Below are 25,908 nucleotides of genomic sequence, written 5' to 3' on the forward strand. Positions count from 1 at the left end.
TGAAATGATTTCTAATAACACAAAAGGTGTGAAGCACAGTTAGACTCATGTTAGGTGACCACAAATTTATCATCAAAACCAGGACATTTTGAGGAATGAAAGGGGTGCTATTAATAATTACACTGGGAGAGCAGGCATAAATCTGTATTGTCCTGGGAATAAAACAGGACATATGGCCACTCTAATTATATGTCTTTACCAGCTGGATTTTTTAAAGGATTCCCAAGCATCTTGGTTTTGAGATGCTTTTGGCTTTTTAGGTCAGAATTCTTTTTTCTTTCATTCTGTTGTACCCCTACTTCTCCTTTCCAATCCAGGAAAATATCAGTCAAGGCCCTTTACTCCTTCTTCTCTGCATTTCCTATTATGTCTATTAATTGAGGCGAGAAATGTTTATTAGTCTGAAAATCTCCTTTAAAAGCTATGACTTCTACAAGAGCTTTATGACAACTGTATTTCCATTTCAAAATTTTAGAGCTAGAGCTGAGAGGAGAAAGCAGCAGCAGGCTAGTTTCTGCCTAAACCTACCCTACTACACTATTGTATATTTGAAGTCACCTGAAGCCGGACTTTGAAACACCTGCCATAGCTAATTTGAGGTATGTGTGTTACAAATATAAAGTCTTCTGAAATTCAATATTCTGAATAAATAAGGAAATCGGGGCAGGCGGAACGGCACAGAAGAACTGGCCAATACTGTAAATAAGTTTCATTACACAAAGCATGGTTAGATTTCCAAAGATATTTTCAGTAACTCTTTTTTTTTTGTTTGTTTGTTTTTTTTGTTTGTTTTTGAGACGGAGTCTCGCTCTGTCGCCCAGGCTGGAGTGCAGTGGCCGGATCTCAGCTCACTGCAAGCTCCGCGTCCTGGGTTCACGCCATTTTTTCAGTAACTCTTAATGCTCAGAGCTGTCCAGTGGTTTCTCATCTCCTTCAGAGAAAAGCCAAAGCCCTCAAAAAGTATTCTATTACTTTCCTCACTCCCCACATACAATGCCTCTTTTGCCCTCTTCTGCTTTCCCACCTACTTCACTCTGCACCAATCAACCCAACTCTCCTCTCCGAGATTCCCAGCAGACACGGTGCTGCCTCGGGGATTTGGGATTTGCTGTGGTTAGAACACGTAACCCCATGGAAGTACTCAGCTGTTCTCTCGCCTCCTCTAGGTCTTCCTACAAATGTTACAGTTCTGAGACCTTCCCTAACTACCCTGTTTTAAATGGAACATCTCCCAGCACGACTCCTTTTCCCTTCTGGCTTTACTTTTCTCCATACAATCACTATTTGATTTATAATTTATCTTTTTTTTTTCTGTCACTAGAATGGAAGCTTCATGAGCATGAAGATATTTTTGTTAAATATGCTCACTTTTGTATCACCAGTGCCTTGAAAAATGACTGACACTTAAAAAAGGGCTCAACAAATATTCGTTGAATAAATGAATAAGCTAGTAATCTAAGAAATGTAACCATTAAATGAATAAAGCCTATAAAAATGTCTCATGATTTGGAACCAAAATAAATAGTTCTTTACAAACCTTGTTTACCAAGAGATGATTTAAAATTCACAGTTAAAATGACCATTTTGCAAATGTCCCTTTAGGTATCTTTGAAACACAGTTTTTTGGATTTTAAATAACTTACTGGTTCCAGAATGTTTTTTTATCAGTTACAGGCAGAGCAAATTAGAATTTTATGATGTTTAAGGATAGTGAGATTTTCTGACAGTTAAGAGAAATTTAAAATAGAAAAAGTAAAGGTGTCTTTGTGTATTGTATATATAAAATATTCTTAAGAAATTATATGATGACTAACATGAAAACAATGAGTTTCCTTTTTCTTCTCTAAAACATCTGGGATAGAGGTAGATTTAATACTGGCTACTTTGTGTCAATGTACTTTAAAAAGCAAATATCAATATGTGAAACAGAGGCAATCAAGTTCTCAGTTTCTCAATCAAGATGAACATTTGTGTTTCAGTGTGGGGAATAAGAAACATGGTGAGCAAGACAAACTCTGTATTTCCTTTTAATAGAAAATGGTTATGGAAAATAAACTGTTATACAATATAGTCATGATAGTAATGTTGACATCCCTGAAAATTTGAATCTAACACTAAAGTAATATTATTCTTCTTTCTACATGACAAAAACCTTATAGATATGGGCCCTAAAGTAGGAAGGTCTTTAACCCAAGTAGTGAACAGATCTGTGCTGATACACCTCTGCCAAGACCTAAATCTGTGATATCTGTGAACTATGTGGGACTCCAGGCTTCTTGCAATCTTCCCTAGTTTCCAGTTACAGACATGCACACATACAGGCACATGCACACACCTGTCTGCTTCCTCTCTCCACCCTAGTTGTTATCATATCCAGCACCTGGCAAAATTTCCTAAAAGTGACAAAATGAAAAATGCAGAACCTCCTGACATCCTGATACTGTAGTTGGGAAATGGTTACATATTTCAATAACCCAGGCTTCCATGCATTACTTAGTGCATATTTGTAACACAAATGGTCTAAGTCAGAGACTGTAGACTATTGATACATAAAAAGGTTTTGCTAGGTGAAGGAGTCTCTACAAATACCCTTTCAACTGTCAAAAAACAAAACAAGTTCTAACTCAGTAAATTCATCAATTCAGTTCATGGTATCACTGAACTGAAGTTCCAAATGCACAACTGTGTTTCTTGTATTAATACTATGGCCACTGGAAAGTCCTTGAAACATGGCACATCCTTCGCAAGCATCATTTTTACTCAAAGATCTTACAGGAAAAGATAATTTTTTTTGTAGTGAAATACATATATTTGGAGGACAGTGCAACTGCTTACATTTCTTTTTTTTTCATATGAAGCCTAAGACTTCAAAATTTACAGACATCCTATTTGCAATGGCCTCTCAGAGTTAAATCTCTCATGTAAGAACGTGATCATTCACCTCTGTAATCATGGTGTCTTGCAATAGAAATGTTCGAAAAATACTGGTATCATGAAACATTATCACTTCAAGCAGAGAAAAGAGAACAGATTTACAACCACAAACATGTCCATGGTTCAGGATAATTACTTTTTTTTTATGATGGACACCACGTAGTAGTGCAGGTAGAGACGTTTATAGTTCTTTTACAATTAAACATGATCTACTTTAAGCATTCCAAAAATAAAACAAATGTGGCTCTACTGATAGGTTCAATGTTGAAAACACAGATGTCTATAGCATAATGGCAGGTAGGTATGTACATTCATACATAGATACATATAAATGACATCATTTAATAAAGACACAAATGTATGGAGAAACAGAAAACACAACATAATTAAGTTTCGATTAGCAAAATGAATCCTCATCAATTTCCTAAGGAATTCACTGGATTATAATTTAAAGTTCAACTAAATCCTTCTTTTCGGTTTAACCACTGCTTTTTCTTCATCATTTGCTACTTCTCCCCTCTTGTTTTATATACTAGATTACATAGTGTTATCATATATAGGAGTACAACTGTTGATCAACTCTCTTTGTCTTATTCTACACTCTAGTAGTTGAAAAGGAAACACACCTGGCACATAGAAGGCCATTCAATTTAATTTTAACTTCTCTTCCTTATATTTCAATCACACTAGTGGTACTTAGAGGATAGTGAACAGAACTTCTCTCATCATCCAACAGGCCTTTCTTTTTTTAAAGCTTCTATTTTTGTTTTAGGGGTACATGTGTAGGTTTGTTATATAGATAAATTGCACATTGCAGGGGTTTGGTGTACAGATTATTTCATCATCCAGGTAATAAGCACAGTACCCAATAGGTAGTTTTTCAATCCTCACCCTCCTCTCCTCCACCTTCAAGTAGACCCTGGTGTCCACTGCTCCCTTCTATGTGTCTGTGTGTACTCAATGTTTAGCTCCCACTTATGAGAACATGCAGTATTTGGTTTTCTGTTCCTGCATTAACTCACTTAGGATAATGTTCTCCAGCTCCATCCATGTACCCATGTTGCTACAAAGGTCATGTCTCATTCTTTTTTTTCTGGCTGCATAATATTCCATGGTGTGTATTTATCACATTTTCTTTATTCAGTCTACCAGTGATGGGCATCTAGGTTGATTTCATGTCTTTGCTATCAACAGGCCTTTTAAAGGGGATTCTCTCTTCAATGATTCAAGCTACCCATGTAAAGTTCTATGGCACATAAAATCTAATATGATAAATAATTTAAATAGATGCAAAATCATTTTTTTAAGTAGACAAAAAATATTGAGAACACTTACGTTTCAATGAATGTTTCATGATATGAATTCTCTAACAGAATTCTCTTTGAAATCACCATGAGACTCCTCTTTCAGGGTGTACCTTCAGAGACTCTGCTATTGAACTATAAAAATTCTGCATTTCTGAGCAAAAATTATTGAGGTGCTAATATGTGAAGTTTTATGAGAATTAAATCACAATTCAAAATTATGAACACATAGCATCTATAACATAGACATTTTTATATAATTTAAATATAAACCATTTCGATCTTAGATATAGAAACTTAATAACCAAACAAATGACATCAAAGAGTCTTGATTAAAGATATTACGCAAAATGGAATTTTACATTTTGTTTTATCAAATTATTTTAATTTAGGACTCTCATTCAGTTCCTGAGAAATCACAACAAAATATCTCCATGCATATTTGGGGAAAAAAAAATCCTTCATAGCAAAGGGCCTTTTCTTTCCTGCCAAACAAATGTTTTTGTGAATTAGAAGCATGTACTGAAATTCACAAACAGCCAACTATCAAAGATTTTAACTTTGGAATGGGGTAGGGACAGGGAACCTAACAGAAGTGAACTCTATCCCCCTCTTCTTAATTAATTGCCAGGGAACAACAGTCAATGGCAAATAAACGACTGTGAAAAGAGCCATTTCATTAGAAAAGATCTGGAAATAAATACAAACTCTACAAAGATAACCTCCACCAGAAAGTTTAGTTGGTGCTGTCCCATTAGATATTGGTTTTGATTTTCCAATTAATAAAATGTGAGGGACTTTTTGAGAATTCATTTTTGATTGGACAACCAGCATGCAAACTCCTGGTCACTCTACTTCGCACTAAAACAATAAGCTGTTTCTACAGTATTATTATATGGGTTTGCAAATAACTGCAGCATAAAATAAAATTATCAGCTGTTTAATAAGTAAATTATATCTCTTCAATAGGTGTTGCAGAGTGGTACAAAAACACAAAACATTTTTTAGGGACCAATCGAAAAAGAATTCAATACAACTTAAGTGACAACTTGAACACTACAAGGGTAATACAAATTTTATTCATTATTTTACACATACACACATACACGCACACACGCTACAAACTACATTAAAAGAAAAATGCCTTGTGGCTTTGAATGGAATTTCAACTGTCCAGCCCCAAAGCTAACACAGCTTGAGTCACTAGGTTGGGTCTAAGAAGTCAGCTATCTATACAAGGTTCTGGATGCTGCTGATTCCCCTGTACAAAGAAGTGAATATTCTTCAGAATCTAATTACCAAGTATATGAGAATCAGAAAAACATTCTAGCAAAAAATATATAATTTTATGATAGCCTCTTCTCTCTAAAAGTTATTGTACTTTTCAAGAACTGTATTTGCTTCCTATTTTGATCTATTTATTCTTTGCAAAAGTAAACTCTGACTTGAATAAACAACTAGGGAGTTTGGTAGTATGGTATGAGATTAAAAAAAATGAATCAAAAGGCAGCATGAATATAGATTGAGCTCTTAGGAGTCAGTCTCCACTATAACCCTTGGGCCAAATGTTGAGTTAACTGTTCCCTTCTGTACTGTATATATTCCCAGTCTCATCCACAATGGAGAGGGTAAAAAGGGCAGTAGGAAAGAGGAGAGGTCGAAAAGGAGGAAATCAAAAGGTAGACAGTGCTTTGTGAGTAGTGGTTGTTTTTAAGGCAAATAGGGCAAAAAGAAATATGAGATAGTAACAAAAAAAATTGGGAAAGATAGAAGAAAAAGCCCAAGAGATTGGAAAAAGAAAGAGAGATATAAAGAAGAAAAAACTGTATTTGGAACCATTTATCACCAGTATTGAGATATATAAAGATAGGTGGCTAGATAAATACAGTTCCTTCTCTATTAAAAATTTTTTTTGAGTAAAGTCTCAGAACTCAAACCAGTATGATTCCATGAGATCTGGATTATTTTTTAATCTATTTTGTGGCTGAATCATAAATGCCTCAACAAGTCATAAACCTTAAGTTCTAACGATCTTTAGAAGCATTTAATCATATGTCTAGAAATTTTTAATATGTCAACCGGATTTTTCTTCTTTAGAAATATCTCTAAAATTCTATCCATCCCCACCCTGCAATTCCTAATTTGGAGACCAACGTCACCTCTACTTGAATTACATTTTTCACTGACTTTAAAATATATCATTAATTTTTGTATCTTTAAAAGAAAAAAACATCACCAATAAGTTTATAACCTGTCAATCAATGGATGAATCTGAAGCTGCAGCGAGTCATGATAACACCACGGCACTTCAGCCTGGGTGACAGAGAGAGACCCTGTTTCAAATAAATAAATACATAAATAAACAAACTAAATAAATAACATGAAAAATGAAAAAAGCCTCCCAACTGTGTGTCTGCTTCCTGTCTCATCTCCCAACTTACCCACTCCATCCTTTACTCTGCCATATAAATTACCTGCCTGTAATAGCACCTCTGAGCTAAAAGGTCACTGTGTCTTCCTTCTACCTGCATAGGTAAAGTCTAAATTAGATATTACTAGAATAGCATGCAAAGATTTTCACAAACAGAACCCAATCTGCTTTCTAATCTCACCTTCTGCCACTCCTACATCATAACTCTACCCTGAAGACACAATGAGGATTTCTACTTTTCGTGAATACATCACAATCGTTTCAAGATTTTCTGTGTATTCTGTGAACTATTTGAATGGTCTCCTTTTCCCTTCTCATCTAGGAATATTTTACTCATACCTCATGACCTGTCTTTAATGAATCATTTTCAAAATGCAAAGTCATTCCAGGGTACACGTGGGTATTTGGATAATTTCATAAGAATCAATTTCCAGTCAAATCTCCTCTTTCCTAAAACTATCTCCTTCAAAACGCTCTTGTTGAGCACTCTTCTTTCCCACCTCCATTTTCTCTTTCACAAATGATCTTCTCCAATTTACAAATCTTATAATGATGCACTGGCCAGGGCTTAAAAACTCCTGAGCACCAAGCAACTGGAGACAACTGAGAGTTTTCCTCTAGGGGGAGAACCCTGTAAGAGCAAAGCAAGAAATGGGGAAGGCAGCAGTTCTAGTTTATCAGGCCACTAACTTGTGGACAGGTTCCATGATTTTATCTATAAGTCAGACTATTTATCAATGAGTCCATTTATCTTAGAATTAGGAATCAGAATTGAGATGCAAGGGAAGGAAGCACAGTTAGTTTCTTTAAACTGAAAAAGGTAGTCATACTTTTTCTTACCCAAGTTAAGTCTCATTTGGCTTATTGATTTGACAATAAGCTTTTGTAATGAGAGAATGTGGTGGGCATTTTCCAATTTGAACAAAAGTGACAATAGAAGGCTTTGACCAAAAAAATACATATACATACTTAAGGGAAATATATACCATAAGAAAGAAATCGTATCCTTGACAAACGCATTATAACACTTATATCTTGCTGCAAATGCTTGATATTCGTCTGTCTCCCTCCATGGGATCATGACTAACTTATGAAACAAAATATATGTTACTGATTTCTTATTCATTTAAATATCGCACTTATTCTAATTGTTCAGTAAATTTCTGCTGGACTATTGGATCAGTCAGAGCTACAATTAAATCTCCTTGTTAAAAATTCCTACTAAAACACAGTAGTATTCAAATTGCTGAATAAATAAAAGAAAACCTCCCAATCATAAGTATTTATACTCATTCCTCCCTGTGAACTCCCACTGAATATTACCAGTAACTTAGCATTCTGTGCTGAAAATATTACTTAAGTACATTTCATATTTTCTATAAGATATAAGCTCCCAAGATCAAGACCATCATCAAATTGACCTCTGTCATCACCTCAGCACCTAAAGTAAACGCTACTTGGCCTTTTAAAATGAATTAATAATTTAAAATAACATCAGCCTTTGCTCTTTAAAACACTGATACCTAATTTAATCTTACTGCTCTGTGTTTTGGCTCAGGATAGAGAGGGTAATTCCTAAAAAGAAAAAAATTGCTGTCAGTATATGAATATGATGCCACTGACTCACCACCAAGCAGGGCAGGCATGCTGAGTTATTTTTTCCAGTAGTAATGATGAATTGAGCTGACTGAGCCATTTGGTTCCTCCTGGGACCAGAGGCACACATTTTTTTATGTAGTCTGTCAGGAGTTAAAATACAATTTTTGGCCACTGAGCAAAGTTGGAATTATTTTCTTAAAAAAAAAAAAAATGGAGCTATTTCACACAAAGTGACAATGCTAAGAGCCAAAATAAAATAAGCAAGAGTATATGCAATAGAAATAAATGTTTTATCTGCAGTTGGAAGGCCTTATACCTGACCATCTTTAGTTCCTTCATATATGAGTCAGGTTTTGGTCTCAATATCTTATGACTGACCACATGGAAACCAAACACTTATGAGTTGAATTTTACATGCTTTCTTTTCAATTGGCTTATGGTCATACCACAGATTGGCTTTGTAGAAAAAGGAATATCTCTTTGCATTTCAATTTCTACATAAAACCTCCTTCCTAACATTCTTAAGTTTTAAATTAGTTTCATGACCTTAAATGAAAACATACTATTATTTTTTGTTCTTTTATTCTGAAAATGTCAATTTTTAAAACTGATGTTTTTCCATTTTTAATGGTCTATATTCTGGTATTCTACCAACAGATAAAGATATTATCAGTAATAAATGGAGAACACCATACAGATTTACTAGTATTTATTAAAATACCTTCTTTTTCTACATATTAGGCTGCTATCTACCAAAATTAATTATCAAAATGTGAACTATACAAATGAGATTTTGGTGTACTTTGTTTTTAAATCTGTAACCATTTTCAAAGGAAAAGCCACCTAACTCATAGGAAAACTATAAGACGTTACACTTAAAGTATAAAATAAATTAATTTCATATTAGAAAGAGTTTGAAAATGTACAGATACAAAGAATAGCTGTCTAGACACATGATTGGAAGAGTGTACTAGTAAGAATTGTCAACTTGACATTAGAGTGGTCAACCATCCTACTTTACCTGGAACTAAGGAGAAAGTTTCCCTGGATGCAGGGCTTTTAGTACTAAATCCACAAAAGTCCAGGGCAAACAGAACCAACTGGTCACCCTCTTTGACATAGCAAGCTGAAACTTAGATCTTCAATTACTCTTTATACAACAGTAAAACTAAGTCATTAACATTTTAAAGACAGAATAAATGATGCATTTAACAATTTGGTTTCTTGTAACAGCTCAGAATAATGTTTATTTTGTTCGCATTTTTAAAGGAAAATGTAAATAAACCTTAAAATGGTTTTGATAATTCACTTCTATAAGGAATTCAGCCTGTAATGTTTACCTTTCACTTTCTATTATCAAGGTAACTTGCCTCTATGGGTGATATTAACATTCACAAAAAAGATAAAATGAAATAAAAATAAAACAAAATTATTAAATATTTAATTCAAATGAAAACTTTTAGTCCTGATGTAGGAATTTCCAGGTCTTTCTTTTAACTTTTATTTTAGGGGCAGGGGTACATGTGCAGGTTTGTTATACAGATAAACTCATGTCATGAAGGTTTAACACACTATACAAACTAGGGTTTGTTATACTATTTCATCACTCGGGTAGGAGGCGTCATACCCAATAGATATTTTTTTCTGATCCTCTCCCTCCTCTCACCATCTGTCTGTTGCTACCCTCTTTGTGTCCATGTGTTTTCATCATTTAGCTCCCCGTTACACGTAAGAAAATGCAGTATTTGGTTTTCTGTTCCCTCGTTAGTTTGCTAAAGATAATGGGCTGAAGCACAATCCATGTTCCTGCAAACATTATGATCTCATTCCCTTTTATGGCTGCACAGTATTTCATGGCATATATGTACCTTTTCTTTATCCAATATGCCATTGATAAGCATTTAGGTTGATTCCATGTCTTTCCTATTGTCAGTAGTGATACAATGAACATATATGTGTGCATATATCTTTATAGTAGAATAATATCTATTCCTTTGGGTATATACCCAGTAATAGGATTGCTGGGTCAAATGGTAGTCCTCTTTGAGGAACTGCCACACTGCTTTCCACAAAGGTCGAAATAATTTACATTCCCACCAACAATGTATAAGAGTTCCCTTTTCTCCACAACCTCACCAGCATCTGTCATCTTTTGACTTTTTAGTAATAGCCACTCTGAATGGTGTGAGATGGTATCAAATTGTGGTTTTAATTTGCATTTCTCTAACGATCATTGATATTAAGGTTTTTTTCATATGCTTGTTGGCCATATGTATGACTTCTTTAGAAAAGTGTCTGTTCATGTCCTTTCCCCACTTTTTAATGTTTTTTTTTTTTTTTCCTTGTAAATCGGGTCACTTTTTTTCCCTCCTTCCCTCCATCTCTCTCTCTCTCTCTTTCTTTCTTTCTTTTTTGAGATGGAGTCTTGCTCTGTCACCCAGGCTGGAGTGTAGTGGCGCAATCTCCACTCACTGCAATCTCTGCCTCCTGGGTTCACGCCATTCTCCTGCCTCAGTCTCCCGAGTAGGTGGGACTGCAGGTGCCCGCCACCACACCCGGCTAATTTTTTGAATTTTTAGTAGAGACAGAGTTTCACTGTGTTAGCCAGGATGGTCTCAATCTCCTCATGTCGTGACCCTCCCACCTCAGCCTCCCGAAGTGCTGGGATTACAGGCGTGAGCCACCATGCCCGGCCAGTCGGGTCACTTTTATTAAATGTTTTAGGTTAATTACAGTACCCATCAATCAATTTTTATTCTTTTATCACAAAGTGGAGCAAATTTCTTGCCAAACTAATAAAAGTAAAGGAAAAAGTCCTTCCATTTTAACATGAGATAAGGCAGTTAGCAGTTAAGGCAGTGAGAAACTTACAGGTTCAAAGTAAAAGGTGTACAAAAATAAATATTAGCATCATATAATTACCTTTTACTTAATCACAGCTTTTTTGCCCAAAAAACATTCTCTGCTGGTTCATTTTCTAACTACAAACTAATCAGAGTCTGAATGTTATTCTATAATTATTAAAGAAGGACAGGGCTAATATGCTTAGAAGAAATGTGAAGAGACTTCAACAGAGTAATACATAAATAAATACTGCAAACAGGCACTCTTTACAAGTTTTTCAACCATATATATTATATATATAGTTATATATATAGTTATATATATTATATATATATTACTAGTGAGTGAATCAGATAGGTGACTTTTTAAAGATGTAAATTATTAACACATGGAAGATATTATTTGAGAGACTACTTCAAAATAAGATTTTTTAAGACAAGATATATCTGAATTTAAACTGCCCAAATTATACATAATTTACACAATTTAAGAAACTGAACACTTTTTACAACAAGCTATATCCATCTAACACATTTGAGGTATGGGTCTGAATTGCCTTAGGAGTAAATTTAAATGAAAACAGCTTTTTAAGGCATCTCATTTGGGATTCAAAGAATACTACTGAGGTTGCCCACTCTTCCTGTCAACTAGTATTCAATCTATGTCACTTCAGACTTCTGAAAGGGCTACCAGACCTATATGTGCATACACAATATCAGAACCTGAACACACACACACATACACAATGGATATATAATATGTGCATTTGCATCAGTGTTAGCATGGACATGAATGTAAAGCAATTTGCAATGAAAAGTGATTTCTAATTAATAATTCTCCCCTCATTAGACTACAAATTCCATGAAGAAAGATTGTTTATGTTTCTCTGTAACCACAGAACCTAAAAGGTAGCTAGGCATAAAGTAGATGCTCAGTAAATGTGTTTCATTAACATAGCATATTATGGCCATTGACATCTGTCTTGTGGAATAATCATTAATCATTTGACAGTCAATCTGTCTAAAACTGAGTTACTTCATGTGTAGCTTCCCTCACTGATGTTATAGAGGATAGTACATAAATTTTCAACCAAAATGAATATTAACTCATAACAGTTAATATACCCTTTGCACTGTATAGTTATGGCCCACATGACTTTCCAATAAAATGAACATTTTTTTTCTGTATTTAAATTTAAATCTTTGTTCTGCATTTAAAGGGCCTAAAAAGAAAAGGCAAGTAAAAATGTCAAATTCACCATGGCTTGACTAGAAGGACCATTATATTACCACAGCTGATACAGAACACTGACTCTGCCAAGCTCTGAAAAAAAAGAAAAGGAATAAGACAGACACCAGCCCTGTACTCATAGAATTTGTAGCTTTGTAAAGAACCTACGTAACAAATAATCAAATGAACAAATAAAATAATCACAAATTATAGCAAGTGCAATGAAGGACATAGGGTGCAAAGACAGAAAGTAAAAAAGGAAACAAACTTTAAATAGTACAATAAGGACTGGCTCTGCTGAGGAAGTAACATTTTGGTCAAGATCTGAAGGATGAGAAAAACACAGTCACGTGAAAAGCAGAAGAAAGCTCATTCTAGGCACAGAAAACAGCAAGTGCAAAGGCCTCAGGTGGGAAAAAGCTTAGCATTTACAAGAACTGAAAGAAACCCTGTAAACATGAACAAAGTTGAAGGGAGTTAAGGTGGGGACACCATCTATGGTTGGAGCTGTAGGCACCAAACTAAAGAATATATATTGAAGTACAACGGGAAGCCATGAAAGGATGTAGGTAGTGAACTAGTAAAATTCAACAAAATTCTCTCTATGCCAGGTGGACAAAGAGAGCAAGGGGCAAGAATGGGAGTAATAGCGAGCCCTTTGCCTTGATATGTTAATTAAATTTCATCACCTATAGAAGGCAGGGAAGCATTTTTTAAAGTTGTTTATTTGCCTCTAAATTGTTGAACATTTATGTTTTAAGTAATCCTTGATTTTTCCACTACCTACTCATTGTTTTAAATACACATAATATTTTGCTAAGAAAATTTCTGGAGTAGGAATGTCCAGAAGTCTTAAATGACACAGACTGAAGACTACTCAGCAGGGAGAATGGGCAACTTCAACAGTCTCCTTTGAATCCCAAATGAGATGCCTTAAATCTTGGCTTTTCTGCCTACTAGATATATGAAGACTCTAGATTTAGTGTCCTCACCTGTAAAATGGCGATAATAGAATTTATGTCATAGAGATATTATGAAGATTAAATTATATAATCTGTGTCAAGTTTTTATAATCATAGGCTAATAAGAATTAAATAAAATAATCCATATAAAGCACTTGGCAACTAGATCATTAAAATCAGATATAGTATTGTTATTTTAACAATGATTGAAATTCAGCCTGAGAAGCCTTCCTTTATTAGTTGTCCTTTTTCTATTAATTTGAAAATACAATTTCTCCTGCAACGTCAAAGTTCAGCAGAAAATATCATAGCTGCAATTGTGATTCCTCAAATAATCAGGTCTAATGTGTATATAGTAACACTCTTCCAAATGAGTGGGTAAATATAACATTATAGCTGTGTTCGCTGAATCATCTAAATTAGATTTATCCAGCATTCCAGGGAGTGGTGAGTTGAGTATTAACAGGGAGATTCAGTTATTGAGTAGTTAAAACAATGTCCACACAAAGTAGCATGAAAAATATTATACACGATCAACCTGTATTAGGGAAGGCAAACCAGTAATGAACTTGCATAAAGATTTGGTTGACTACCAGCAATATATATATTTTTAAGTATTTTATCTATAGCTTCATAATTTATCTTTAGCTTCTTTCTCTACTGGCTTTCATAATACCATGCAGTAGCATCTATTGCAACCACAAGCTTGCTTTAATTAGTGTAATTTTGAACAGTATATCTTCATTACTAGATGGAAACTTCTTGAACGAACAGAGCACATCTGCTTTTGTTTAGCATGGTGTCCCCAGCAAAGTCTGATACTTGGTGGGCAACTGCAGCAGCTGCTGTGGTGCACTGGCCAGATCCCCCAGTCAGGATTCCCCTTCAGAATCAAGGATATCCTTCCCTGGACTTCTAGGAATATTAGCTGCTGACTACTCACAGCTGTGCCACTCAGGGTTGCACTATTTCCCTGGTAAATGCAAGACTGCAAAGACCAAATTCAAAAGCCATCCCAGCTCCAGAACTCACCATAGGGCTGACTCACATCTCTATTCCAACCTCATCAAAGTTCAAGTCCCTCTTTCCAACTCTCTTCAGTCCCACAGGTGTTGGTCCTGGGAGTGCTCTCCAATAAACCTACTGCACACAAATCTCACATTCTGTTTCTCGGCAACCTGCCCGAAGACATTACCCAACAAACACTTGTGGAATAAATGAACGCAATATGGCTGCTAGATCCAGACAAACCTTCTTTTAAAAGAAAAATATATTTTGAAAGCATAAAACAGTAAAATTGATAAAGATGCACAAATATGCTTAAAAACAGTCATATCACTATATGTCACTATATTATGTAATGTTATCCAACAAAATATAATTATCTTAATTGATTTAATACCTTGTCTTTCACTCTGAGACCACAAATCAATTAAAAGCTGATAACAGTTCTACAGAAATCTCAAGATTATTTTAAGAAATAACAGTTTTTTAACAATTAATACAAGAGTTTAAATATAAAAAGCAGTTTATGAATTCTTTAGTATAACATTAACTTCATCATACAAAGCTGAATAAAAAATGGAATAGATGAAAAAAGTTTTAGCTTAAAGATCAAAAAGCATATACTAAAATAGGAGGTGTGGAAAAGATATTCAAGTTTATTTTCCTCCATATAAAGTACGAAAATCCCCTAGGGCTATTTGGAGTCTTAAAGTGCACAGCTTAAAGAAATGGGATTCAAAAATCATCGTTTTTCTACTTCAAGAATCAATATTTATCTCAGGCCACAAGCTAGATCTTAATCGTTTTGGTGGGAAGCGCTTCAGTTCTAATGGATGTAAAAAGAGAGACCATAATTATGTTTTCAAATATATCCTATCACCTATCCTTCAACTAGCCTTCTCAGAGACTTAATTCTTTCTCTGACCTAAGACGTTCTGAACGTCTTACACAATTATTTCTTTACTGGCACTTTGATGACTCATAATTATTTTTAGGATCAAAAATCTAACGTACCCATCCTCCCATTTGCCAGTACTACCAAGTATAACAAACACACACATCTATTGCTGACAATTAAATTAATTCCCTCCATCTACAAACACTATCATTCAGAGAAAGTTGACTGAAGGGCAGGGAACAGATTGTGAGGGGCTGCTGAGCCCCACAGGCAGAACTTTTAAACAAAAATTATGTTTGCCAATAATAGTAAAGAGGCTAATATGTAACTTACAGTGTTCCGTCCTCCCTTATACTTTACCAAATGCGAATTCAAACATCTCACCCTTTTCAAAAGCAAATAACTAATTTTCTTAAAAAGGCACAGTCTCACTAAATTCTACTTTTCAACAAAATTTAAACATTTGGTTTAATTTTATTTCAAAAGCACTAAAACAGTTTGATGTCACTGTTGATTACCCTCTTTTTCTTTCTCAGTAAAGTTATCTCAAAATCAAATTATCGAATTGAAAGCAAACAAACATGCCAACAAACAAGAAACTAAATTTTGAAATTCTGTCAACAAACAGAAGAAAGAGAATTCCAGAAGAAAACAATTCCACTTAGGTAGAGGAGAGGACCTAAGGACGATTAGGAAATTTAGTTTTCACAATTTGGAAGCAGGAAGAATCCACACACACACACACACACACACACACAAAAGCAAGTAGATAGTAAACCTGAAAATAGTTAAATACAAACTCGCAAGTAGACAGTAAAAATGCTAAAAATGATCATCGTTTTAATGGCTCACCTCTGCTTTCCCAACTATTCTCCAGTCACACCCAAGATAAAATATGAAGGCATATTAAGACTGCCATGGGCCTTGTATACAAAATTTGTATCCAGTAATAAAAGTTGAGAGCTCAGCACTGGCTAAAACTGACTCATCAAAGTCATTATTCCTTTAGGTTCTCAATTACATCAGGGATTCCATAGGCATGAAAAGGCATCACACTCTTTAGATGCAACAACAGTTAAAATGTAGTGCACCAAGGGTAGAGTAGAACACATTTTACTGTACACTGACATTAAGCAGATCTTAGGCAAATATAATCTAGAATCGTTTGATTAAGGAGGTTTAAAATAAAAAGAGCCTCAGTGACTAGTTTTTGTCTTTTGTATTTTGTGTGCGTGTGTGTTTTTTGTTTTGTTTTGTTTTGTTTTTTGTTTTTGAAGGGGGGTGAGGTAGATAGCTACTGGAACACAGGATCAACTGGTTTGTACATAATTTTATTGCTACAGTTCTGCACATACTTAGGTTCAGAAATACAGCAGATGAATGCATTTCTAAAAGTGAGCGTACACACTGGAACAAAGCAACAGTTAAGATTGTGAGTTCTCTGAAAATCTTTTCGCCCTTTAAAGTTTATATACACAATAGAGTTCTCTCCAGAGGACATCATCACACAAAACCACTCCAGTAGGAACTACTGGGAATTACCAAATTACATAAAATTAATGGGATGTGGCTCTTTGCAATGAATAAATTTATAAACAAATGACATGTGCCTTTCACTTTTTATTTCACTGAGTGAGTTGTTAGAATAATCAATTCATAGAGAAACCCATTACATGTCTGATGGGCAGTTTTGTTCCCACTCGCCCCCTTATTAAGATTTCTGTTTGTGTGTAAAGAAAAATAACCAGGTTGGTCCTGGAATCTATAATGTGGGAGGCTGGGAAATCAGATATGCAAAAAGGAAAAAATAAAAAGAGAAAGTAGGATTAAAAGAGAATAAAAAGACACATTAGAATTTAAATGTTTTCTAAATAAATCAAATACTTTCAATTTTAAAATAGACAAAATTTGCTAACATTCAGAAAACCTTTCGAAATTTTTTAAAAAATAATAAGGATGGAATTACTGTGATGCAACCTTACACGACTCCAAGTCAACACAGATTTGCCCTATGTCCAAAAGATCCACATTGTAACATGCAGAGGCAACAATATGTTCCACAGGAATGTAAGCAAGATGATTTTCTTCTTCTTTTCGTTTCTTTTTCTATTTTTATTTTTTTATTTTTGAGACAGAGTCTTGCTTTGTCATCCAGGCTGCAACCGTGACCTCCTAGGCTTAAGTGATCCTCCCACCTCAGCCTCCCAAGTAGCTAGGAACAAGTGCACACTACCACGGCTGGCTAATTTTTAATTTTTTATAGAGACAGGGTTTCCCTACGCAGCACAGGAAGGTCTCAAACTCCTGGACTCAAGCAATTCTCCTGCTTCAGCCTCCTGAAATTCTGAGATTACAAGCATAAGCCACCATGCCTGGCCAAGATACGTAAGAGGAGATGGTATGGTACAGTGAAAAGAGAAATGACCTAGGCTTTCATTCTTGCAATGAGGTAAACCTTTGCACTCCTATGAAAAGGTGCTTCATCTATAAACCAGCAATATCATTTTTCCTAGCTGCTTCATAGTTTTGACAGGAAAGCCACCTAAGATAATATGTGGAAGACCTTTGCAAATGTTAGAGCAGTATACAGATCAAAGGTAACACAAATTACAGGTGATATTAATGTTGCTAACTCTAACAAAAAAAGCAAGTGCTCAGCAAGTATTTGTTGAATAAAAGAAAGAATATTTTAAAATAATTTCTAAACCTGAAATCAAATGATCCAATCATTTTATTTTATATTTATATTAATGTCATATTGTGGAATACTTTAGTTGTCTATAACAATAACCAATATTAATCCAATGCTTACTATTTGCCAGGTCCTGTTTTAAAGCCTAGAAATATTAACCTGGCAGTAACTTCCTGAGACAGAATGTATTATTAGAATCTATTTCATCTGTAAATCTTTATTTGCTTTATTTATTTACTTCATTTAAATTACTTAAACTAAAATACAGGGCTAGATAATATACCAAAAATCACACAGTCTCAACTCAAACCTAGAAAATCTGATTCCAGTGACCATGCTTTTAAACTAAAAATGAATTCATTAATACATGTACACTTAGGTAAATTGCTAAGTGTATCTGTACAAATGTTACAGTACATCACCAAAACAGTATTTTCAGGTAAAATCAATTCAGGATTGTTGTTAACTGTACTGTGCTACACAGTCATAATTCTTTTAATATTCTGGAACTATCAGATATCAGTTTTATGGCATCATATCAATTATATAACCTGTTTCACTCTTCTGCCTTCAAAATACTTCCTTCTTTGTTCCGAAATATACTCGTAATTGAGCATCTGGTTTTGTGCAGATATAGAAATGCTTAAAAATGAAATTCTTAAGACTCATAGTAGAAACACCTAGATTACATGAATGTCTACAGACAGCAGTTAGCTTATTAATGGTTTATTTACTAATGACTGCAATAAGCATCATATTAGACAATGAATGGGGATAGATAAGCAATTAAAGACATGACCTTAATCAATTACTTTTTTTAATTAGCTATTTTTAAAATCTAATTAAGACACAAAAACATACTTATGTGAGATGACCTGAAAACTACATTTTAAAAAACCACTTATTTCCAGTTGAAAACTGGTAAGCTATTACTCAAATACACAAGTCCTAAGGAGGAACAGGAAGGGTCAAACTCAGGGGAGACAAGTGCCAGAGAATAAAAATTAAGTTAAATTACTCTATGTGCTTGAGATTGTTCAGTAAGGAAAATATTGGTTTAATAAAATTTAAAAAAAAAAAAAAAACAGTAAAACTGAGTTCTCCCCCTATATCCTGCATCATGGATTTGCAGGACTTCCAGGATGTCTTATATGTGTCATTATCGAAACATGTTACATTAAGAAATCTGGGCCATGTGTGGTTGCTCACACCTGTAATCCCAACATTGAGAGGCTAAGGCAGGAGAATAGTTTGAGGTCAGGAGTTCAAGATCAACCTGGGCAACATAGCAAGACTCCTGTCTCTACAAAAAAAATAAAATATTAGCTGGGTATGGTGGCATATGCCTAAGTCCCAGCTACTCAGGAGGCTGAGGCAGGAGGATCACTGTAGCCCAGGAGTTGGAGGCTGAAGTAAGCTATGATCGCACACTGTACTCCAGCCTCGGTAACACAGAGAGACCTCATTCCTTGAACAAGAGCTCACTGTGCCACTGAATCTGGGTTCTATAACCCACTAAGATGGCAGCAGCTTGTGCAGTGGAATATTACTGGGTTAAAGTGAACAGAAAGATTGACAATGACCATGGCAGTTGCCCCAGAACAAGAATGATTCAAAACCAGAGGAAATCATGTAGGACAAAACCATTTTCCTTTACATCTCAGCTTTATCAACCTACAAACTGGAAGAATCCACTCCTGCTTTTTCCTTCTGCTCAGCTTCCTCAAACTGCCCAACTCCCACTGTCAATCTGTTTTAGGCAGCTCCCTGACTCCCATATACACTGTATGTGTGCACACACACGCACACGTGAACACATATCCTCACATAGTGCATATTCTTATTTGTACACCTAATGATATAGAACATATTGCCCATTCTGAACCAGGTATAAAAGCATTAGGCTAAGAAACAGCACAGGGAGTTACAGACTGGGGCTGTGGAAATAAGTACAGTTGACCCTGCATATCTCTGGGTTCTACATCTATGGATCCAACAGAAGGCAAATTAAATATACATAGGGGAAAAAACCAGCAACTACACTGAACACGTACAGCCTTTTTTCCTATCATTATCCCTAAACAATATGATATAACCATTATTTACATAGAATATACATTGTATTAGGGATTATAAGTATTCTAGAGATGATTTCAAATATATAGGAGGATATCCATAGGTTACATGCAAATACTACACCATTTTATATAACAGATTTGAGCATCTGTGAATTTTGGTATCCTTGGGAGGTCCTGGAACGAATCCCACATGGATGCCGAGGGAGGACTGTATTTGGTTAAGAATTCTTGGCCAGGAATTAAATATCTCAGTTCAAATCCCAGTTCTTCTCTACATGCCTGTGTGGTCTTGGGAGGTTATTCCATCTTTCTGACCCTCAATTTTCTCATTCATTGACCCCTGGACAAAGAAATTGCTAATGTACTTTCCAGTTCAAAACTATTAATTCTTGAAAGACTAAAAGTGAATTCAAATGAAGACAGAAGTTTTGATTTATAAGATAAGGTATGGTATCTTTTTTATAGAACCACAAATGTTCTGCCTCATGGCAACTGGGATCATAGTCTAAGTGAAGAGTATATTGGCTTCCCTATGCCAAAGGAAAGATCATATCTTCCAAATATTTGAACCATGAAAGGAATATAGCAGGTCCTTTGTCCTTAAATCATCTCATATTTAGTTCCAATGTTACTTTTAAAACATCATTTCTGTATATAAGTTAGTTTCCTAAAATGCCTTCTATAGAAAAGTGACACCAGGACCAACCTCCAATAATATGCATGTCTTTATTCTCTACCAATGTCTACTCTTTACCACACAAATGTAACTGAGAGTCCACACAGTTCTAAGGGATCTCCTATTTTTTTCATTTCTCTTATGTTAGTGAGAGAAGAGTAAGGGAGGCTATATAATTAACCTCCTCAATCTGCAAGTTGAACAACCTGGAAACAGCACACAAAGAAGTCAGTACACAGAGTATTCCAAGAGCATGTAACATGCTGCTTTTAATCAACACCACGAAATAAAAGCAAGTGAGAAACAATTTCCTCATCATAGTGCTAATGAGGACTGACTAACAACACAATTAAGAGTATGCGGTACGCCCTCCCCCATGGTAGATAAGAGAGATGCCTATGCTCAGACACAAACACACTAAATCAACATATGAAAACACAACAACATACAGAATAGATCTGTTATTTGATGTGGCATACACTTTATATGCTTCAGAAGAATTCAAAATACTTCAGTACCTATTCCTTGAAGTTGTGCTATACATGATTCAGTTAAGCTTGGAATTAGTTACTATGCAATTTACACCTGATTCAAACTGGCACAGTCAGAGCTCTCTGTTCTGCATCGAAATACCTGCCTGCAAAATGTTTAGAGATGCCAAATACATGGCTCTGTGAGACGCTGCTTTAAAGGAGACTATTTAAAGTCGGTTCCAAGCTATTTCATAATTTCATGTGCGTCACTGACAAAAAAGAAAAGAAAAATCGACTCTGCCTATGAAATTGGGCTATCATAAACACCAGCCCACATATATTTCAAAGAAATCTAGTGAAATTTAATCAGATTGGTGAATAGTTTTTCCATACTTGTCTGAATAGTTTTTTTTTAATGGCTTCCCATCAAGCTTTTTAAAAGATAAAAAGAAAGCAATCTGATTACACAAAGGACAAGGCTCACAGACTGCGCAGGACAATTTCCAACATGGAACTGTTGGATAGTCCTACCAACCAACTGCACGTGTTTATCACATGTTTAATTCGCCATCTTCTCCCATAGAGCACCAGCTCCTTTGTATCCTAGTTCAGTCTTATTAGCAGCACCAACATATTTGTAATCTCCTCAAACAGAACATTGAGGGCTTATTTCTGATTTTTCACCTTTTTATCCCAAAGAGTACAAATAAGAATTGAATTCAGTCACTATATACCATACACTTTTACCATTACTTTGCAATTTGCTACAACATCCTATAGGTTTTTCGTTTGTTTGTTTGAAAAGGGTCTTGAATTTACCTCTTATCCTCCAAAGTCACTGTTATCACTCTAGACCAGACTGTCATCAGCTCTCCCCTGAAGGATTTCAAGAGCTACTATCTTTTACTCCTCTATGTATCCAGTTTATCTCTAGAAGATTTATCTTCCTAAAACACTACGTAAATAGATCATCTAAATCCTATAATGGTTCCATCAATGTTCTATAACAGTATTTATCAACATATATTTTGTCCTCCACTCCACCCCCAAAAATACACATGGCCAATCAGGTATGAGATATTCTGCTTGTTACTGTCCCTTCTTGGATTCTCACTGTGTATATTAACATACGAAAGTTTCTGAAGTCTTGAGGTGCAGTAATCTGTTTATGTTTCTTTAATCTAGCATATTCCACACTTACTTGAACAAGGGACCCTTCCTCCCCTCAGAACACATATTAAAGAAGTAATTTTGGAAATTATATTATCATTCATCGATTCCATACACCACCCTGGCTTTCAATTCCCTTCTCCTTCCTATGAACCCATTGTCACTTATTTCTTTCCCAACCCAGTTGCTCATGTTGTCTCTCCACCTATCTCTGCCTCCTCATTTCTATACAGTTAAATTCTACTAGTCTTCACAAGTTATATGTCATCCGTGAAATCTTCCATGATAATCTTCCCAATCACCTGCTCCTACACAGGTTTCTGTCTTTCCCAATTAGAGCATAAACTCCTTAAATAAAGTATCTGTATGTCTTATGAAGTATTTTCTTTACTTTCAGCAAAAAGTGCATGTAGTAAGGACTAAATGAGTGTGTGTTGATGGCCGTACTATCACCTGATACAAAGAAATGCCCATATAGAGTGAGATATCAACTACAATCCACATGCTAGAATACACCACTGGTATGTTTTAAGAGACAAAGAGACCAATGAGATGCTACTTACTTATTTTGATCATCTTTAACCGGTGAAGTCATATGAAGAACTATGGCAATCCAAAGTGATTTGAAAACAAAACTTTAGGCCATTTTAGAAAAGGAGATCAAATGTACATCCAAAACCACTGACATCTATTTTCTAGTCAAATGATAATCAGATCTTAGTAACAAGTTACAAGCTATATATAATCAAATCTTAATTAGAAACAAGTTACAAGCTATACAGGTTAAAGTATTTATTTTAGTCTTTATATAAACAAGAAAATAACCTCCATATATTACTCTGAGTATAAACCAACTGTGAATTAAATCGGTATAGACATAGTTTTGCACATACACACACAGTGTGTTTATATATATATATGTATCTGTGTATGTGTATATATGCATAGATATCATATATATATTCACGAGTCTCCTTCCACATATATAAAGTTAAAGGGCTTTGTTATTTGTGATTTATAATAGATTCAATTAAAGAGTAATGCTAATAAGGCAAAGGTGAAAAAAACTCATTCTGAGCCAATTGACTTAACCTTGAATTTGCAGGCTTCTCCTATAACCCTTTGTCTTCTAGCTACCCCACAAAATAACAGAATAAGAAAAAGTCATCAACCTTATGAGAAAAACAAAGTATATACAGTAAGTACAACATACGTACTTTCTTCAGAGCAAATATAATTAGTTTGCATTCAAATGCAAATCACACACCAACTCACTGAGCACAAGAGTATACTCCCTCAACATAAAGTCAATTTATCGAATATTAGATATTAAACTTTTTAATGCCTAACAGAGATGTGGTCATGTCTTCCTTGTCATCTTTTCTCTTTCATTTTTTTCTTTTTTTTTTTTTTTTTTTTTGAGATGGAGTTTCACTGTTGCCCAGGCAGGCTGGAGTGCAGTGGTGCAATCTCGGCTCACTGGAACCTTCACCTCCCGGGCTCAAGAGATTCTTCTGCCGCAGCCTTCTGAGTAGCTGGGATTACAGGTGTTTACCTCCACACCCGGATAATTTTTATATTTTTGGTAGAGACAGCATTTCACTGTGTTGGCCAGGCTAGTCTCAAACTCCTGGCCTCAGGTGATCCTCCTGCCTCAGCCTCCCAAAGTGCTGGTATTACAGGCCTCCTTGTCATGTTAATACATATCTACCTCTTTGCCATCACAGAAGGTTTTTCCCCACCATCCCTTCCAATGTCCCATTATGCTATTCTGTATTTTGTACTAAGCACAGTATGAGCATCATTTCTTTATTTACCATGAGCAAAGAATTTATAAAATTTAAGTGATGTAGCTTATTATGTTTTCCCTATACATATTTTTTTTCATTCCGCTTGTGATTTATTTTGTATGTGTTAAGGTATAATCAGGAAACTAGATATCAAAGTACGCATTTCAACAAAAGAATTTTAATATAGAAAGTTGCTTACAGTTGTCAGAGGGCTAAAGGAGCAAAATAGCAATACTGAAGAACATAATAACAAAACAGTAGCAGTAAACTAATCGATAGTTATTGAGTGCTACTATATATATGCCCCTTCACTATGCACTGCCTGAAGGGGGACAAAAAGCCTTCCTTGCCCAATAAAAGATGACAATAAAATAATAAAATTAGTGTGTATACATATGTATGCATGTATGTGTGTGTGTGTATATACACACTTTCTAAAACTTTATATATGTGTGTATACACACACACACACATATACACACATATATATATGAGAGAGAGAGAGTCGAATAATATAAAAAGTGTCCCATGAGAGGAGGTGTTTAATTAATTGCTCCTGAATGATAATGGAAAGGAGCTTGGAAACAGCAAATACTAGTAATTAGAAGATAAAAATTCCAGTTTGGCCACTATTTGTTGGTTGTTGGCAAGTTCATAAACCTCTTTTGGCCCTTCCAAAAAGTTTTACTACATGACCAATATTTCGTTCCTTCTGTCTCTAACATCCTATGACTATTTGCAATTCAGAATGTAGAAGTCACTTGATAGCAGTATGATGTAAAAACAACTTGAGTTTTAGAGCCAGAGAGACCTAAATGTGCATTAAATTTCTAGATCAGAATTCCTTCCTTGTAGTTTTCTTGTTAGAATTAAAGATAATTCTTTTAATGCATGCAATATATAACTGCTTTCGAATAAATAGCAATTTTTGAATTAAAAGGAAACCACTATTCTTCAGAGAAAGTCAGCTATGTCACAAAATAAAAGATACATTCTCATCTCTAAAATATTTGAACATGTATATCTATCTATGTCATCACTTTTACTAATAGTAAACATCATATCAAATTCCACTATACATTCAACTGCTCTGAGGAAGTGGTTTCATCTTTAGCAATTACACTAACTCATGGAAATATAAAATCAACTCAATCAATGCTGTTGATAAAACAAAAATATGTGCTGGATTACCTTTTTGCATTTCAGATTACTAATATGTCCTTTTTCCCCAAAGGTACTAAGAATCTGGATGCCTACACACTGATTAAAGTATCAGACTTGTAATTAATGAAATTCAATGTATTTCTTCTGTCTGTCATTAGTAGCTACTCTGAAATTCAAATCTGAAATGAATTATCTTAAAATCATCTGTCAGAGAATCTTAAGTGTTAAACGACACTTTAAAAAACAAATTTCTGCTTTTAGGGATTTTAAAATGCTTTTCTAACTGTAAGCACTACTACACAGTGCGATGATTTCAGGTCCCCCTTTCACAGACATTTTATCCACCTTCATATAACATTAGCAAAAATAAAAGAAACTTACCTATAAATTTTTCTTTTATGTCATAAAATATAAAATATTTTTTTAAATAATGCCTTTAGTATTATTTATCCTTATATTAAAGCATCCATTAAAAAATACAATAAATTACCTTGGAACAAGATTGCTAGAAATTTTCACCCACTGCAAAGGGAAAGGGGTGTGTGTGTGTGTGTGTGTGTGTGTTTTAATACATTCATTCTTCCTTGAAATACCAAAGTTAAACATCAAAAAAAAAAAAGTATTGAACATAAGGAGTTACTATTTTGTGAAGGTAAAA

General features: G+C 34.8%; 1 protein-coding gene across 6 annotated transcripts in view; it reads right to left on the reverse strand.

Moving 5' to 3' along the window:
- PPP3CA (protein phosphatase 3 catalytic subunit alpha) overlaps window positions 1–25,908 on the reverse strand; it is a 338,247-nt gene that overhangs the window by 209,411 nt on the left and 102,928 nt on the right. The window lies entirely within an intron of this gene.

The sequence above is a fragment of the Theropithecus gelada genome, chromosome 5 (genome assembly GCF_003255815.1).
Source record: "Theropithecus gelada isolate Dixy chromosome 5, Tgel_1.0, whole genome shotgun sequence".
Taxonomy (NCBI): Eukaryota; Metazoa; Chordata; class Mammalia; order Primates; family Cercopithecidae; genus Theropithecus; species Theropithecus gelada.